The sequence below is a fragment of the Tupaia chinensis genome, unplaced genomic scaffold (genome assembly GCF_000334495.1).
Source record: "Tupaia chinensis unplaced genomic scaffold, TupChi_1.0 Scaffold144137_1, whole genome shotgun sequence".
Lineage (NCBI taxonomy): Eukaryota > Metazoa > Chordata > Mammalia > Scandentia > Tupaiidae > Tupaia > Tupaia belangeri.
In genome coordinates, this window is record NW_006203992.1 from 211,057 (window position 1) to 228,930 (window position 17,874).

Sequence of the window (17,874 nt, forward strand, 5' to 3'; positions counted from 1 at the left end):
TCAGGTGATGGATTAAGACACAGGCTTCAAACATCATTTGGAATTTTTATTATAGCAGCAAGTATAATGATCCTTATTTTAGGCTATTATGAAAATATAAGCAAGTCAAAAGGGTTATATAAAAACCATGACAGACCATGTGATGTAGAATTTAAAGACCAAGACTCTCTCCAGACAGTCCATGCTCTGATCCCTGCTATGGTACTTACTCTCTGAGTGGCCTGGATAAGTTATTCAACTTCTCTGAACCTCGATATATTTATATGTAAAATGGGATGATAGTGGGCTATTGAGAGAATTTAATGTGCTAATATTGTAGCTAGCTTATAAGAGTTCCTGGAATTGGATAAGAACTTGATAAAAGTTACATCAAAGTGGCATTTGAAAATGGCTGCAGCAAGAAAGACAAAGTCCCGAATGGGATTGCGGTGCTCGGGTTGGGAGTGTGAAGTGGAAGGCACAACAGAGGAGACATTTGAAGCATTTTCTTCCCCTTTCCACTTCCCCTCCTATTCCCCTTGCTTTTTCATCCTTTCAATTCCTGACCAGGACTAAAAATTCAAGGATAATTGCTTCTTATTTCTCTAGGTCACTGACAAAAAAGCCAAGACCGTAATTCAGGCTGTAAACTACAGGTTAAGAATTAGATCATTTTAGCAACTCACATATAACGGTAGTATAATATGGAAGCCAGATGAAAAATATATAAATAAATAGGCTCTAGACAAGGCAAATGTTACAAGGATGTGTTTTATTTTGTTAAAGTATAAAATTATGATAACCTGAGGACCATACCTTTCAACATCATCATTTTTATGAAGCCTTCACCCTCTCGATATCATTACAATAGCTAAACATATGAGTTTTGGGGGAAGATATTCAAAGTATAGCAAGGCCTCTCTTTCTAAAGGAAACTCTGCAGTTGCTGTTCTGTATTGGATTCTATAATGTGAACAGAAATACAATACTTGTCTAGAAACACAGAGGATAATAGCTCTCTATACTACATTGAAATAAAAGATCAAAGAATAAATGTTTTAGTCAATAAAAAAATTATCATGAGTGTGGTTTTATAAAAATTGAAAATTAAGCTCTTTCTGGTCTATGATAACTTTGCAACAAGAGATAATCTCAGTAATTTACAAGATCATTACAATTATTGGCTCTTGGTTTAATGATATAGAAGACCAAAGAGTAATTGCTGGAAACTTGACAAGAAAACAAAATACCCTGAAACCCATTTATGTAAATAACTGTTTCATTATCGCTGTTTTTACCTTAAAATAGTCACTGAATTCAAAAGTATGCTTTTACAGTAAGGAACACTTATGATAATATTTGGCAAAGGAAAACAACTTGCATAAATAATTATAAAAAAGTTCAAAGCCCAAACACACACACAAAAAATAGCTCAAATAACACATATTTACAAAACAGAGGTTATATATCTTTTTTTTTTTTTCTTTTTTGAGAGAAAGAGAGAGAGATTTCTGCTACAGGGCGCACCCTGACACCAGAGAGACAGAGACAGACAGAAAGCGAGAAGTCACCCCCTACGGGGAGGATGCAACCCTTTCTCCTCATTCTCCTCTCAGCATCCTGGGCACACATGCACATGTGCCCTGCTTGAGTTTTAAGTCCCTGGGTCTGGGACTCAAACCACGGTTGACTACATGGGAATCCGGCAATGTAACCATTATGCCATCTGCTGGTCCCCAAAACAGAGGATTTTTTAAAAGAGTATTCAAGGATGTTTAAGATCAATTTAAGTTTAAACTCCCAAAGTCAGTCACTATCCCACTCCGCATCTTGTTATTATCAATAGACACCAGTCTTCTCTCGGCCAAGCAGAGGTCACATTTTCATGGCTGCCTCCCTGGTACATGCTCAGGATGGTCTCTCCTGACCACCCTCTAGAAAGAAGCTACCTCCCTCTGCAATTGTCCCTTACCCCATTCACTTACTTTACTCTCTCCATATCAGAAATGATCCAGTTGCTTTACCTGCATACTCATTTCCTCCCGATTCTTCCTCCTAAACCATGTCTGTCAGGCTGAGTACCTTGCCATATTCCCTGGATCCCTGTGTTTCAAGGAGCACCCTGTCACCCAGCAGGTGCATGAAGAACACCCAGGATACTGCTACTCCCCTCTGACAGGCTTAATGTGGAAACCCGTAAACTGAGAAGTCAGAGATTTTGAGGTGGCCTTGGGATCAATCGATTGATTATAAATTTTATGTAATTTGCTTTGGTGGATGTCAAAGGTCTTCAACTTATCTGAGATGGTGCTAGTTGTAATCCTGTAAGTCACAGTTTTAAGATCCATGTATGAATTTATACCAGAGATTCCGAGTCACAACATTTAATAAAATCAGCACTGTAAGCTACTGAAATAAAACATATGTCTTTTCCTGGACTACTGCTATGCATATTTATGGGCAACTGGATATGCCACAGTGTGATGGTTCTGTTCCCTATGAGAAGTAGCTCTCTATGTGCTGCTGCTCCGAAGAGATAAGGGCTGCAGTTCTAATTAAAGTTAGAATGAGCAGTTGAAGCTACTTGGTAAGAAGGAAGCAATAGGGATCAGCAGACAGTGTAATGGCTACATTGTCAATGTAGTCTACCACAGTTCGAGTTCTGGACCCACCAGCCTAAAACTCAGGCAGAGCATATGTGTGTGCATGTCCAAAATCCCCAGAGGAGAATGGAGGAGAAGGGATTGCTGTGTGGCCATCCCCCTCCACCCCGCCGGGTGTGTGTGTGTTTGTGTGTGTGTGTGTGTGATTTCTCACTTTCTGTCTCCCTGTCTCTGTCTGACAAACACACATGCCCTACAGCAAAAAATCTCTCTTAAAAAAAAAAAAGACGCAATGATGTCGTTATCTTTTTGATGCTTACTTACTCTGAGTGAGTAACTAAGGACTCCGAATATGGCCATTGTGACAGAGCCGAGGGGTGGGAGAGTGACCAACATCCCGTGAAGCGGACACACCATTACTAATCTCTTTTTTGCTCTCAGGAAATACACATATCTTCCTAAAAAGCCAACTCTTATGTAAAACCTAAGCAGACAACTATTTCTTTTTTTTTTTTTTTGGAGAGATTTTCGCTATAGGGCGCGTGCGCTCGCCAGACAGACAGAGAGAGACATAGAGACAGAAAGCGAGAAATCACCCCCCAGGGGGGATGGTCACGCCGCAATCCCTTCTCCTCCATTCTCCTCTCGGGATCTTGGGCACGCACGCACACGCGTGAGTTTTAAGCCACCGGGTCCGGTACACGAACCGCGGTCGACTACGTGGGAAACCAGCGACATAGCCATTACGCTAACTGCTGGTTCCCAACTATTTCTGTGTAATACATTTTAAATATAGCTTCCCTTCCTCTGAGACTTCAAACTCCTTTTAATAAAACTTTATTAAAAATGGTTTTGCACATGGGTGGTGCTGATAACTTCTGATCTACGTTGGAAGCTTCTGAATTCTGAAGCGGAAAACAGGAAAATAAATGCAGAAAAGGTCTGTCTTTATTTCCTGGGGCAGAGAACAGCACTGTATCCCTAATATCATGACTAGAGAGCTAGCTACTAAGCCTTGACATCACAGGTGTAGGGAGGGTCATGTACATGCAAACATAAACATACATGTTTGTGTGTGCAAAGCTGCCCACCACAAAGGAGGGATTCAGAGATCAGTGAGCTGTGTAGCAGGCAGGAGTCACTACACGGAAATTCAGGACTTTGCTCCTTATAGAGTATAGCAAAGTAGCACTAAAGAAAAAGTATGGACACTAGGGCAGTGACAAGGGGCTCTCTGTGGGTAGTTGAGCGAGCGCTTGTCATACCCAAATTGAACAATAAATCAATCACAGGGCCAGTCTGAGAGTCCCTCAAACCACTGCACTTCTACGTAGAGAAGATAATGGCCAGCAAAGAGGCCCTTGAGGATGGAATTGCAGGCAAGGGAGGGAAAACAGATTGGAGAGATAACCATGACCAAGACCTTGCATTTGCCTTGCATCTCCTGACCACTGAGCTGCCAGTAACTCCCATGAAAAGGGCTAGGTGTTGAAAACAAGAACTACTGACATGTTCATCAGGTACATGAGTCTAAATTACGTTAAACCTGCATGTAAGTATGTCCATATTACTTTACTCAAATAATCATATTTTTTCTAAATTCATATTACATTACATTATTACACTAGAAAATGTACCATGAAGTAGACAGTACTGAACACACGAGGAGGAGGGCTCAGTAAAACTGCTGCGCACTGACAGCTTCAAAAGGTCCCTGATACAAACGTCTCCCTGAGTAGGAGATACACCACAAACGTAACACAAAACACAGACTTTCACATCAAACTATTTATGGGAGTTCTGACTTATTGCACACAGATTTTAACCCACTTCCTCCTATTTACTTGCTCATAGGAAAGGAAATCTATCACAGCATCATTGCTGGTCAAAATCCTTAGACTGAACAAAAATGTTGTAATATTGTATACTTCAAGGTTAAAGAACGTTTACATAAATTAAGAGGTCCAGGGACAAAGAAGTAAACTGATAAAGGTAACCAAAAATGTCAAATAATAAATTACAGATGAAAAATAAATTGTTTAATGGATCAGCATTTCAAAACTGTTTGGCAAGATCATATTACTACTATGATTTAAAAGTCCAGTGTTTTTAATTCTTGACTCATGCTTATTTCTCTATAAAGACCTTTTAGTTCCTCCAAAATACTGGCTTTTATCATCTTGTAAGATTTGCCAAAGTAGAATATTTTCTTCTGCAAGTTTTCCCAGTCCATACTAAATGAACAGATTGCAATTTTTCCTTTAGAAAAGACAATACTTGGGGACCAGCAGTTGGTGTAATGGTTATGTCACTGGAGTCCCATGTAGTTGACCGCGGTTTGATTCCCAGACCCGTGGCTTAAACTCATGCTGGGGGTGTGTGTATGCGTGCCCAGGACCCAAGAGGAGAATGGAGGAGAAAAGATTATGGTGTGGCCATCTCCGCCGGGAGGTGATTTCTCTCTTTCTGTCTTTCTGTCTCTCTGTCTTTCTGGTGAGTATACGTGCCCTATAACAAAAACCTCTTCCAAAAAAAAAAAAAAAAAGAAAGAAAAGACAATACTGAATCACTGAGAAGTTTTCACCATTCGAGTCCCACTCTGCTTTCTGCTTCATTTATGTGAGCCCCCCCATATTTTCCATAATATCCATATTTTGCCAAGACAACAGAAATCCCTAAGGGAACTACCATTACTTCTACTTTTCAGGCTACAGGGATTAATCTACTAAATATTATCGAACTGGTTTGTGAATTCTCTATCTTCCCAAACTGTTTATTTTCCAAAATCCACAATTTTACAGACAAAGACTTTCTGTTTAGAAGTTGGTGAGAGATTAGTCACAGTGGGCACTATAAGTACATATCTATTTCCTCTTGCTGATAACCAGGCATAAGGAGCACAGCGGTGCTAAGTTCAAGTACAAACGACCCAGGCCAAGTACATGCAGTTCATTAGCAGACTGTGTAAACTTAGGCGTCCAGCAATTACTGCGATAAAAGTAACACTGGAATTTGATTACAGCATTTACTGCTATCTAGAAATCTGCACCAACTGTCAATCTATTAAAAAAGTAAAAGGATTCTAGTTCATTTGAAGAGGTACACTTTAACATAGCTAAAGTTTTTTTTTTTCATATATTTGTGTTAGGTATGCAAATGGTAAACATGTATTATGTACTTCATAAGAAACAAAATATAAAGTCTTCATCAGCTCACTCTGATAATACAGACATCTCTATGTATCCATTACTATCAGGACATCTGATACAGATGTTCTTGTTAGATACAGAAATTTCAATGGCTTTTAGAGAAATAATCAAGTTATATAAGCAGATGTAAAACACACGCACCAGTGCAGATTAACAGCAATAATTTCAAATATCATTTCCTTACACTTACAATGCTGTTTGACAAAGACAAATAACCATTAGTTAGTCAATGTTGATAAGAAATATAACACAGCAATTGAATAAATCAGTGAACTATATTGTAGTTACAATAGATAAAAACAATTATAACAATCCAGTACTAAATACTTCACTAAGTCCCTAAATCTGTTATACTTGTAATCAAATGGAAAGAAAGGAGAATAGTCTGCATTTTTACAGTATTTTTATAAAAGGGCCAAGTATATACAACACCATGGCTATGTCCATACTGTATTCCAATCAGTGTAAAAATAAATTATTGAAGATCATCTTTGACTACTTTTTTAATCCTAAAGATAAGTGTTCTTGGCACGGAGATGATATTTTGCAGTTTTCCTTTACCTCATGGACTAAAAGCTTATAAAGACTTTTGTTTACTTAGAAGAACTTAACTTACTGAATAAGAAAGCATTTATTCCATGCCTATCACTATTTTTCCATTTTAGCACCAATCCAGATTTTAACAGAGATGCATAAATATCAAGGGTTCATAATAACAGCATGAGATCATAAAAATCACAGTCATGATTGTGATGCAAATAAATAGCAATAAGAAAGCGCAACATTTACAGTGTTATTAAACCTGGCCATCACACCATCACCCATCCCAGTTTGGTCAGTCCTTAAAACGACTGTGGATTACTACGTAAATTTATTTACATTATCCAGGTCACTAAGCCGCCAGTTTTCATCACACCAATCCAGACTATTGGATGAACATTAACAGTTGATACAATTGCAGTCAAACGTACCTATGTCTGATAAGTATATATAAACTACCCAAATCATCATTACTAAATTAATCATTGTCTTCTCTTTGTAAAATGCTGGTCTCAGGTTTCAGGTCCTCAAGAACTCCCTCCAAGATTCTGAAAGACTGACTCTCATTACTGCCACGAGCTGTGGAGTGCTTTATACCTTCGGTTGTTCACATTTGAGTCTATCTTTATCATTCACTAAGCAGGATCCACCTCTATCGGGATTCATAACAGAGGCAGTAGCACCTATAGTTCTTGTAAAAGTAATTGTTAAATCGTGAGTACATTTACTTTACTTTTAACAATGTTTGTTTTGAAATTTCAAAGTATGTTAAGAAAAAGAATGAGATTACTTTGTTTAACCCAAGTCAGAATACATTTTTAAATCTAAGAATTTGTCCTAGTTTATCTCAAATTTCCTTTTTTTTTTTTTTTAAAGAGGTTTTTGCTATAGGGTGTGTATATTCACACCCTATAGAGAGAGACAGAAAGTGAGAAATCACTCCCCATGGGGCATGGCCATGCCGCAATCCCTTCTCTTCCATTCCCCTCTCGGGATCTTGGGCACGCACAAACACGCGCCCAGCATGAGTTTAAGTCACCGGGTCCGGGACTTAAACCATGGTCAGCTGCATGGGAGTCCAGCGACATAGCCATTATGCCAACTGCTGGTTCCAGTTTATCTCAAATGTCTACATCAGGACTAATGTTCATTCAATTTAACTCCCCATAGAGCTTTTGTTTGCCACACTGATTTGAATCTTATTTTTGTTTATCTTTATGAAACAAATAAGGGTCACAGTTTCTGAAATTGACATCCATTAAATTTTTGTGTATTTTGCAAATTTACATATGTGCTTATCTGCAATTTAAGCAATCAAGTCTTATGTTTTTTCTACAGCATTTAACAAATATCTCATCTAATTAAATTATGCAAAACTACTTGCTTAACATGTTATATATGTCATATAAACTAAGTGATCATGGTAAATTAATGCGGGTGTTTAGAAAACATAAAATAGCTGCTGATAACTCATAACTTGTGATTCATTAGCAATCATAATTTCAAATTTAGTTTAATTTTTGTCAATTAAAATGATGAATGTTTGTTATATATCTGAATTGCTAAAAAGACCAATCAGGATTGTCAATCAACACTTTTACCTTCCTTTAAGAAAATACAGAAAATTGAAAAACATGTTCATAATATGTGCTTGATAAGTTCTAAAACTGCTCTTTACCAGGAAAAAGTTTGTTTTGTTTTATAGAACTCTACAGTTTCAAGTTATACTTCCTAACACATCCACCTCATTAAATTCACCTAATTCTTCAGATCTTCAATAGTCAATGTTTAGTCTATTTTATTTATTTTTATTTTTAAAGAATTATTTTATTTAACTTTATTTATTTATTTATTTTAATTTGACCAAAGAGGGACAGAGCAAGAGAGATACAGACAGAAAGTGAGAAAGCAAGCCAAGCCTCCAAGGATTCAAACTGTGATCAGCCAGGTGGGAGTCCAGCACCCTTAACCATCATGCCACCTGCCTGCTCCATATGTTTAGTGTATTATAAATAAAGTGTTTTTTTGGGGGGGGAGGGGGCAGAGGTCACACGTAATTGAGAGAGAGAGAGACAGAAAACCTCCCAAGAGTGTGGTCATGCTGCAATCCCTTTTTCCTACATTTCTCCATCCTGTCTAAATTTGGGGCAGGCACTCACATGACTGACATATTTTTCCAACAACCAGGGCAGAGATTCAAACCTTGGCTGGCCATGTAAGATCTGGCTCTTAATGCACAGCACTTAACCACTGCATTAAGAAGCCAGCACTAGAAAAAAAAAAAAAAAATGATGTTCTTACTACATGTAAGACTGTATTTTTTAAATATTAAATCTGTCATGTCATTAATCGAAAGTACATTTCACAAGAGAATATCTGATTTTTTCTATGATGTTATGAAAAGAAAGTTGATATATCAGGATAGAACACTTTTGTTTTGATTTGCCAAAGGGCACTTGTGCTTACCAGAGACGGACCACAATCCCTGCTCCATTTTCTCCCTCCTTTTGAGATTTTGGGCACACAGTACATGCCTCCTGTGTTTTTCAAGTCACCAGGTCTGGGACTTGAACCTGCAGTCAGCCATGTGAGAGTCAGCTGATATAACCAGGCATGGGTTGGCTCCAGAAAAATTTTTTATAACCATAATTAGTGGCTAACTATATAAACTAGGATTTTTTTTTTGAGTTTTATTTATTTTATTTCTTCTATGAGAAACAGAGAGTGCACCTGCCCTGAGGCTCTAACTCAGCAGGGCTAAGACATCCAGGCCGTTCTTGACTTCTCCCTTGCTAACAGGAAGTCCGAAAGAAGACCCCGTGCTGAGGTCTGGCATCAGCTCCCAATGTGTTCTGCAGAACTGAAGGACTTGTGAGGAGTGTTCAAGGTCACTTCTACAGGAAGCTCGATTTGCACCATTTTATACCTTGGAGTTTCATGTAAGATTTCACTCTGTGTGCCTGTGTATGTATACGCACACATCCACAGATGTTAGGGGTAGGGTGGAAGGGAAAATTCTGATATGTATCATCTATTTAAGAAAAGTATTAGTAAAGACAGTGAGTCTCACAGGAAATCAGCAACTATGGGAATGAAAGTGGGCTGTCACTATAGAAGACTTAACCCTAAAGAAGTGGCTTGTGGTGTTGATAAAATTTTAACAAACCAGTAAGGAGGGGCCGCTGGGCAGAAAGGTAGGAATGAATCAAAATAAGTGGACTGCAAGAGAGAAAAGAAGGAACACTGGATTGATTAGTGGGTATATACAAAACATCAAAATATAAATTAGATAGAAAGGTGAAATTAGATTATGAAGAGCCTTAAATTCTAATATGAGGTGTTTCAAGACAAAGAACAAAACCCAGTGATGTTTTAGAAGATAAATCTGGCAGCTCTATGGACATTTCTAGGGTGCAGAAAAATTGAAGGCAAAGAATTGGAAGTTCCCTGCCATCACCATCGTCACAGGCAATGAGGTCTGATATGAGGCTGGGACTGCAAAAGGGTCAGAGGCCAAAGAAAACGACCTTTAACTTCTGTATGACAGGTATCCATTAAATAAAAAATAAAGCCATCCATCTGTGCCTTGGCTTAATAAAAGACTGCTACATTCTCACGACACCCCCTTGTGTTAGACTCTAAGAAAGTAACAGAAGGGACCAGCAGTTAGCGTAATGGCTATATTGCTGGACTCCCATGTAGTCGACCACAGTGCGAGTCCCAGACCCGGTGGCTTAAACTCATGCCGGGTGCGTGTGCGTGTGTGCCCAAGATCCCGAGAGGAGAATAGACGAGAAGGGATTGTGGCGTAGCCATCCCCCTGGGGGGTGATTTCTCGCTTTCTATCTCTCTGTCTCTGTCTGGTGAGTGCACGCACACTATAGTAAAAGAAAAAAAAAAAGAATGTAACAGCAGATTTAGACAGTCAGTACTCTCATGAAGCAAACATCTAATGATGTGGATTGATCATCTGGATTAAGCAAATGATACTAGAGAGGAAGCCACAGAGGCACAGATTTTTTTTCTGCATCATTTATTATTACATTTCTAGAGCCCAGGACAGTGCCTGGAAAAACAGAGGAGGGATGCTCCATAAATATTCCCTCAATGGATGAATAAACAATGCAATGGGCATGGGAGATCTGGGGAGGTGTCTGGCAGGAAGCACTACTTAAGATACTTAAGTACACGAGGATGAAAATAGTCCCCAAAACAGTGAGCACAGGGACAGACAATGGTGGTCACAGCAGAAGGAACAACTGGTGTCATGTTTTAGAAAGTGAAAGGTCTGTCAACTTGGAGGCTAGATGAGGAATGAAAAGATGAAGCAGCAAAGATTAGCAAGGGACAGATAGTAAGAGTCTTGTCATCCAAATTAGGAAGTTTGTGCTTTAGCCAAAGGAGCCATGGAAGGAATCTGGGCAAGAGAAAGAATTCTGTCTTACCTCTGGCATGCCGCTCTACCTCTCTGGGCTTCGAGTTTTGAAGTGCAGTCTAAGGACAATAACAACTACCTGGCAGAGGAGATGTAAAGATGAAAAGTTCCCGTAACTGGAACACAGCAATGAATACAAGGGAGGCTCCCTCTCTCTGAACACCACGACTCTTCAGCTTCACTTGATTGGAACTCCAGCTCCTTAATAAATGCTTACAGTAATATCTCAGCGTTAAAATATCAGCAGCTCCAGCCTATACTTTCAAAGAGTTTTGTGTATCTACTTTGTGTTTGTCTTCTTTTATTTACTGCAGCTGAAGTGCCCCATTTTACATCTCTAGATACAAAGTGGAAACAAGACGACATTGCTTTCTCAAACACCTCTTTCTAAACGAGATGGCTGAATCAGGAAAAGATCATTCAGGAATATTTAAAAACAAATTGTATGTAAAGAAATGATAAAGAAATTACTATTTTAGTGTTGAGTTGCACGTTTTTACTACCACGTTTAAAAATTTCTACCATGTATAGAGTTCCTTAACTGACTCTCATTACTAAAGTACAGAAGCTAAACACTCAAAGGTTTCTGAGTTATAAATTCTTGCACACAACTTACTTCACTGTTTGTAAATATATTCAAAACAGAGAGTTTTTGAAGTATATTAAGACACAGAGATTCAAGAATTCGAAAAGGCCTCCCCATTAACAAAGGCTCTTCATGCTCAGTATTAGCATGTAGGCAGAAAGGTACATGCTACCTTAGAACCCTCAGCAGTACAAAGGATCTGCTCCCAATATCTTTGCAAATCCTGCCTTTCACAAGTATCACTAAGCATATCTTTCTCCTACAAAATGTAGTAAAATGGAAAAAAAAAAATGTAAGTGCTAGCCTCACACACAGATGGATCTGGCTCAAACAAATCCCCCCTACTATCATATCTTTCTTCTACAAAATGCAGTAAAATGTAAAAAAAAAAAAAATGTAAGTGCTAGCCTCACACACAGATGGATCTGGCTCAAACAAATCCCCCCTACTATCACTGTTGCCTCTCTGCACTGCCTTATATTCATCTACTGCAGTTAGGCGTTCTCCAAGTATCTTCCAAATCATACCTGCTGGATTGCTGACTACAGGGACACTTCTACCAACTCCAGGAAAGCGGAGCCAGGGAAAAATGTGGGTGGCCCCTGAAGGCCCTGAACACTGGATCCAGCTCTGCACCCAGGGCACGGTGTGCTTCCACCAGGCCTGGGTCATGTGTCCAACCCGTTGTTGGTGAGTTGGGGACAAGGTTTATTATTTGAAAGAGAGGGAATAGGGAAAACATTCCAGGCAAGAACCGTAAGTAGGGGCTCCTACATTAAGTGTGTGTGTGTGTACTTGAAATTCTTGTACTTGCATTTTTCTTTAAGACCATTTCAGTAGCCATTCTTGTACTTTGGACAGAGTTTGGAGTTCTCACTTCAGCAACATTGGCAAGGTCTGGAGAACTCATTAGAACAGTTTAATATTCACTTTATCTAGTGTTTGTGTAGACTTCAGGATAAATTCATTTATATTGCAGACCCAAATCCCTAAAGAATATGCCATTCTACTCTGGTTTATTTGAAGCCATTTCTTCTGGCTATAAGTCATCACCTCATCACTTTCTTCTCACTTCCATGGAACTGGTTTTCTTTTCCCAGAAGCCTTTTTTCATGGAAAACATAGACGCACAATGCACAGAGGGGAGGGGATGTTTGGATCAGAATACACACAATACTTGACAAAGAAAAGGCGAGGTGAAATGAGACACTGAGAGGTCTGATACCCTGGTATACGAGCTAAATTAATCCATGTAATGAACCACTGGGAAAGGTCACATCTGAGAATGTAAAAATCGTGGATGCCAAGAGACTACTCTTCTTCTCCCGTATCCTGTGATGTCTAAAATATGGTGAAAACATTTTAAGGACCATGACTCATGTCTCCGAACATGGCAGCAGTCTTCACACAAAGATCAAGTGTTAGCAAGGCATGGAAAACTGGAAACGAAACAACCGTATAAAAACCCACTTAGGGGATGATCTAATCTTCGTTGATTCAAATTCCTGTAAGGATTAGAAAATTCTACATTAAGTACACTTTCCATATTTCTCTTTCCAGAGTTGTCATTAATATGGTATTCACAAAGACTTTTTGACTAAGATACAAAAGAGATGAGTTTTTTTTTTTTCTTAATATTTTGGTCATTATTACTTCTTTCTTGAAGTAATAATCCTATATTTAGGAAATGAAGACTGGCTCTTCTGGAGAGAGTGAAGGTATACACACAAAAGTTATTGTAATCAACCTCTATTTATGATGCCCCTTTTACTCATAGTATCTTTAAACACCTGAGAAAACTAACAAACTTTACTTATCCATCAGTGAAGCTCTCAGGAGAAGCCATACCTAATAACTACAAGAGCAAACTCTTAATTAAGTGTTTCAATCAGAAAATAAACACATTCTCACCCCTAGGAGACTTCAAAAGCATGTTGTATAAGCAAATACAATTATCTGGCAAATGGCCAACCAACACCTACAATGCTGCTTTCAGGAAGGCCTTTAAAACTACATCAACACCTCCAGGTTGTCAGGGTGTTATTTATTCCAGGTTTGAGGAAAGACATGGTCAAAAGTCAACGGGGATCCTCGGTGTCTATTATAAATCTACTACTCATATCTTGGGAATCTGTTGGGTACTGCAACTGCTCCAGAACTGAGGTCCAAGTCCCACTCTCCCAGCCCTTGCCACCCCCCAAACCCAGAGAACTGAGTATTGTTTCCCCTTATCAGAGCCTAGAGGTTTGTCTTGAGCAGTACTACTTACTCGGAGAGAAGCCCCCTGAGTCTACACACTGGTTAAATCTCAAAACATCACCTATTCTTAGATGTCTTACCTGACTCCCCAATGCCATTAATGTCCTCTATTTACTTCTGGGACATCTGGGTCCTCTGTTTCTAATGTCTCTGCCCTAGGGTCTATGTGTTGAGTTGTATGCCCCCAAAAGTCCTGAATATGAGTTTACTGGAATTAAGCTCTTTGTCAATGTAGTGAAGTTAATATGAGGTCATTCTTGACTAGGACAGGCCCTAATCCAACATGGTCTGTGTCATTAAAATAAGAGAAAAATCTGAACACAGACAGAGGCATAGAGGCCATGTTGGGGTTTCTCTGTCACAGATGAGCAAAGGCTTGAGGCTGCTCGAAGACGGAGGAAGCAAAGAGGCTTCTCTCGAGGTTCCCAGGCAGGATGGCCCTGCCAACATCCTCATTTCAGACTTCTCGCCTCCAGGCCTGTGAGACAATACATTTTTGTTGTTTCAAACAACATAGTTATAGTACTTTGTTATAGCAGCCCTAGGAAAAGAACCCACTGGATTAATTACTCAGTTATTTGAATTCTCTAGCCACACATACCCTCACACACATACATACTCACTCCCCAACACTTTGAGTTCTGATGTCAAACAGTGCTTCAGTCGCCACAGAAGGTGAGTAGTAGTATTAATATCTTCCAGACGGAGAAGTGTGAAAGGTTAAGTCACTGCCCAAGCTGGCAAGTAGAAGTCAGAATCCAAACCTGGGCAGTCTCACTCTGGGCCCATGTTCGACACAGGACGCCTGCTAATGTCAACCACCACCTCTCTGCCAAGGGCCAGGCCTTGCTGTGCTTCCGTCTTTACGGCAAATCATCCTCCACCAGCACCTGTCTAGGACAGACCTTCCCAGTGTGCCCTGACCTGAGAAGAGACCAGTGCCCTGAGCAATGACATGAAAATCCTCCAGAAAAACCAAAACCAAAACCAAAACTAACCCCCACCCCCAAAAAAAAAGACAAAAAAGAAAGCTGAAGAAGAGAACTATGGATAAGTAGTGAAGCCTGAGTTCACAACTGGCACTGTGCGAAGGTTCTGGAAGATTTAGTTGACTGTGAACACTGTGTGTCACAGTGTGCTGAACTCCTAATGCAAGACTTTATTCTGAATTCTGTGTTTTTAAACACACACCAGCAAAACGGAATACCTTCAGAAGGCAGAGTTAACATTATTTTGGGTCTTGAAACTGTGTTTCATAAGAAAAATAGGGGCTACCTGGTCTGGAAAACAAAGCAGATATAATATGATAATTGTTCTCGAGTTTTAAAGGGGAGTTTATAGATGAGGCACCAGTCTTACTTTTTCTGTTTTGTTGGAGAGAAGAATAAAGACAAGTAAGTGAAAGTCGAAAGGAAGCCTTCTTGGTTTTACAAAAAAAAAAAAAAAAAAGATTCATTTCTAACAAAAGAACTATTCAGGACAAAAGAGCTCGCATTGTGGTGTAATAAGCTGATCCACAGTAGAAATATTTAAGCCCAGAGAAAAGCACCTAATGGCTATTATTTCATCAGACCTCTGTGTGTCTCTTCAATTTCCTCTTTTTGATTAATGATTCTCTTCACTCTGGCAACTTTGGCTAAACAGCTTACACTCTGGTTTAAATGGCAGCAATACCACTAGCTGGCTACAAGACACCGAGCTAGTCACTTAAACATTCTCAGGAAATAATAGTATTTCACTCCGCAGGACTGTTTGAGGATTAAAAAGTGTATTACTGACACACTGTGACTGTGGCTACCATACTGCAATGACACTAAGACGCTGTTGACTGTAAGAGATGTGATTAGCTTATGCACTACTTATTCTTACTTAATAAGCCAACAACTGATTAATATATTCCTCAATTTTCCCATTTAATTTGCCTCACTTAAAAAGTTTTCCATCAGTATCACTGATGTTTTTTCACCAAGTGTCGCCACCCGTGTTACCAAGTATTCGTGGAGTGGTGTTTGAGTGGTCCAGCGTGATGACCAGGGTGTGGCTGCTAGACTTTGTCAGCTCTATGATGAGCAAACCTCTGCTTGTATATTGGTGAGACAATATAACAAGTTTCCTGAGCCCCTGGAGGTCTTTATTTCCCAGGTCCTTCCTGGAAAGCACTGGTTTTTTTGTTGTGAAAACTGGAAGTTGAGGATAGTCCTCCAATGTTGAAGATTTTCTTTGCTAATATTAAATTGGTAGCTCGCTGTCCTATGTGCCTGTGCACAATGACATTCAGTCACTGGAAGACACTGCAAACAGCAATTACATTCAGCACCTGTGGTTCCAACAACTCACAAAACTCACGGAGACAACACCACACACAGCTGTGACCAAGTCCATGCACGAGCAGGCAACAGCAACAAGAAGTGTCGGAGGCCCCGGCACTCCCTACAGGAGTGAAAATATGAAAAGGCGCATTTCAGAACTGGTCAAGTATGAGATTGTTTGGTTACCGTCATTTTTCTCAAGTGTAAGAGGATTGTCCATCTTAATTTACATCAAAGAGGGCCCAATAAATACTCCTTAATGGAGCAGAGGTTGGCGGGCCTATTGCAGAGGAGACTGGCTGGTACTGTCTGAGTAGGAGTCTGCAAGATTACTTTCTGAGCCTGTGGTTCTTTCATCCCAAAGTAATTAAAAAGGCAAGATGGGAGGAGGGATGGGGGAATCTGATTAAGATCACGCCTTGAAATATAATGAGAGGAGCACATTAAATAAGAAGTCGCAGAGTTGGCTGGCTCTGTGGCTGAAGAAAGAGCTGCAGCTCACAGGCCTGGTGCCTCACGGAGGAGGCAGCGGCTCACGTAAATCTGTCGTACTCTCCCATGTACGCAGTCAGAGGCCATGGCATTTCCACAGCGTCTCTGTAGACCAGCACCACTGTCTGTTCCCCACCCAACCTGGCCAAAAGCTATGTCCCAGAGCGTAGGCTGCTGTGTTCTGGAGGGGCTGAGCTCCCACTATCCCTGGTCTAGGTCCTGCCTCTGGGCTACTTTTCCTTCCCGCTGTTGCTGACCTAACTCTTTTCAGAGGCTCATCATCCCACGTTAGTTTTAATTGGTCAGAGCTGTGCTGCTCTCCTCCTCCTCCTCTTCTAACCTAAACGTGTCATTAGAAAGAGAGCAATTTACTCTCTCCAAGGAGGAGAGTAGGCGCCAATAAATTTGGGAAGCTCATTATAACCCACAGTTGTCTGCCCTCAAAGGGCTGGGAGGGGAACCTTGCATGAAACAAAACAAACTCAGACTAGTAAGGGCTTTGTCTTCTTTATTCTGTGTTCCATAAAATAGATAATTAATAAATGAGCAATTATATTTCCATATCTATAAAGTTGAGAGCTCACTAATCTTCTTCAGAGTATTGCTTTCACTGTATCACTTTTTCTGGATAAGAATAATCAGTTGTTGCCTTTTGCCTAAATGACAAAATCCAAATTTCCTACCCTGGACAGCCATATTCTTTCCTCTCAGTAAGACCAGATTCTATCTACCTTTCCAGCCTCCAATCAATCTTGTTGAGAAACTGGCGGTGTTGTGATTAAGTGCATGAGTTTTAGTGTTTATTTAGCTGATGGGCATCTTGACTTTACTACCATTAAATGCATAACTAAACCCCAATGGACATCAAAGTTCTCATCTCTAAAAGACAAAATATCCACTCATTGGTTTATTTTATATATAGTTAATAACCAAGCAAACTATCTGATACACAGTGAAGTGTATAAAAATAGTAGCTATATTACATAACAAAAGCATTCCACTCTGCACTTCTTTTTTATTATTTTTATTTTAAACATTTAGTCACTATACATCACTTTGCTCTACTACTCACTGTATACTTAATACATACATACATCTTTGTATATATACTCGCTATATTCATATTATGTATATGTGTATACGTGTATACATGTATGTGTAAGCATAGACTACATATTTATGGTTTCATATACAGTTACAGAAATAACCTTATAATTCTATTGTATTTACATATGCATAAGGTTATACTTAATAACCATATCACATTAGTAATTTTATATTATAATGAAAATGACACAAAACTGAAATATGAATGATATGAAAATGTTATGAAAATCTGGCATCCAAAGAATGCTTTTAAGGAAAACTTTCGTATATTATTTATTTGAACAACCTATGTATTTTGGTTGAGGCAAACAATCTAAGAATTCTACAAAAGTGAAAACTAAGTCATAGATTTAGG

General features: G+C 39.3%; 1 protein-coding gene across 2 annotated transcripts in view; it reads right to left on the reverse strand.

Moving 5' to 3' along the window:
• PPP3CA (protein phosphatase 3 catalytic subunit alpha) overlaps positions 1 to 17,874 on the reverse strand; it is a 161,221-nt gene that overhangs the window by 77,585 nt on the left and 65,762 nt on the right. The window lies entirely within an intron of this gene.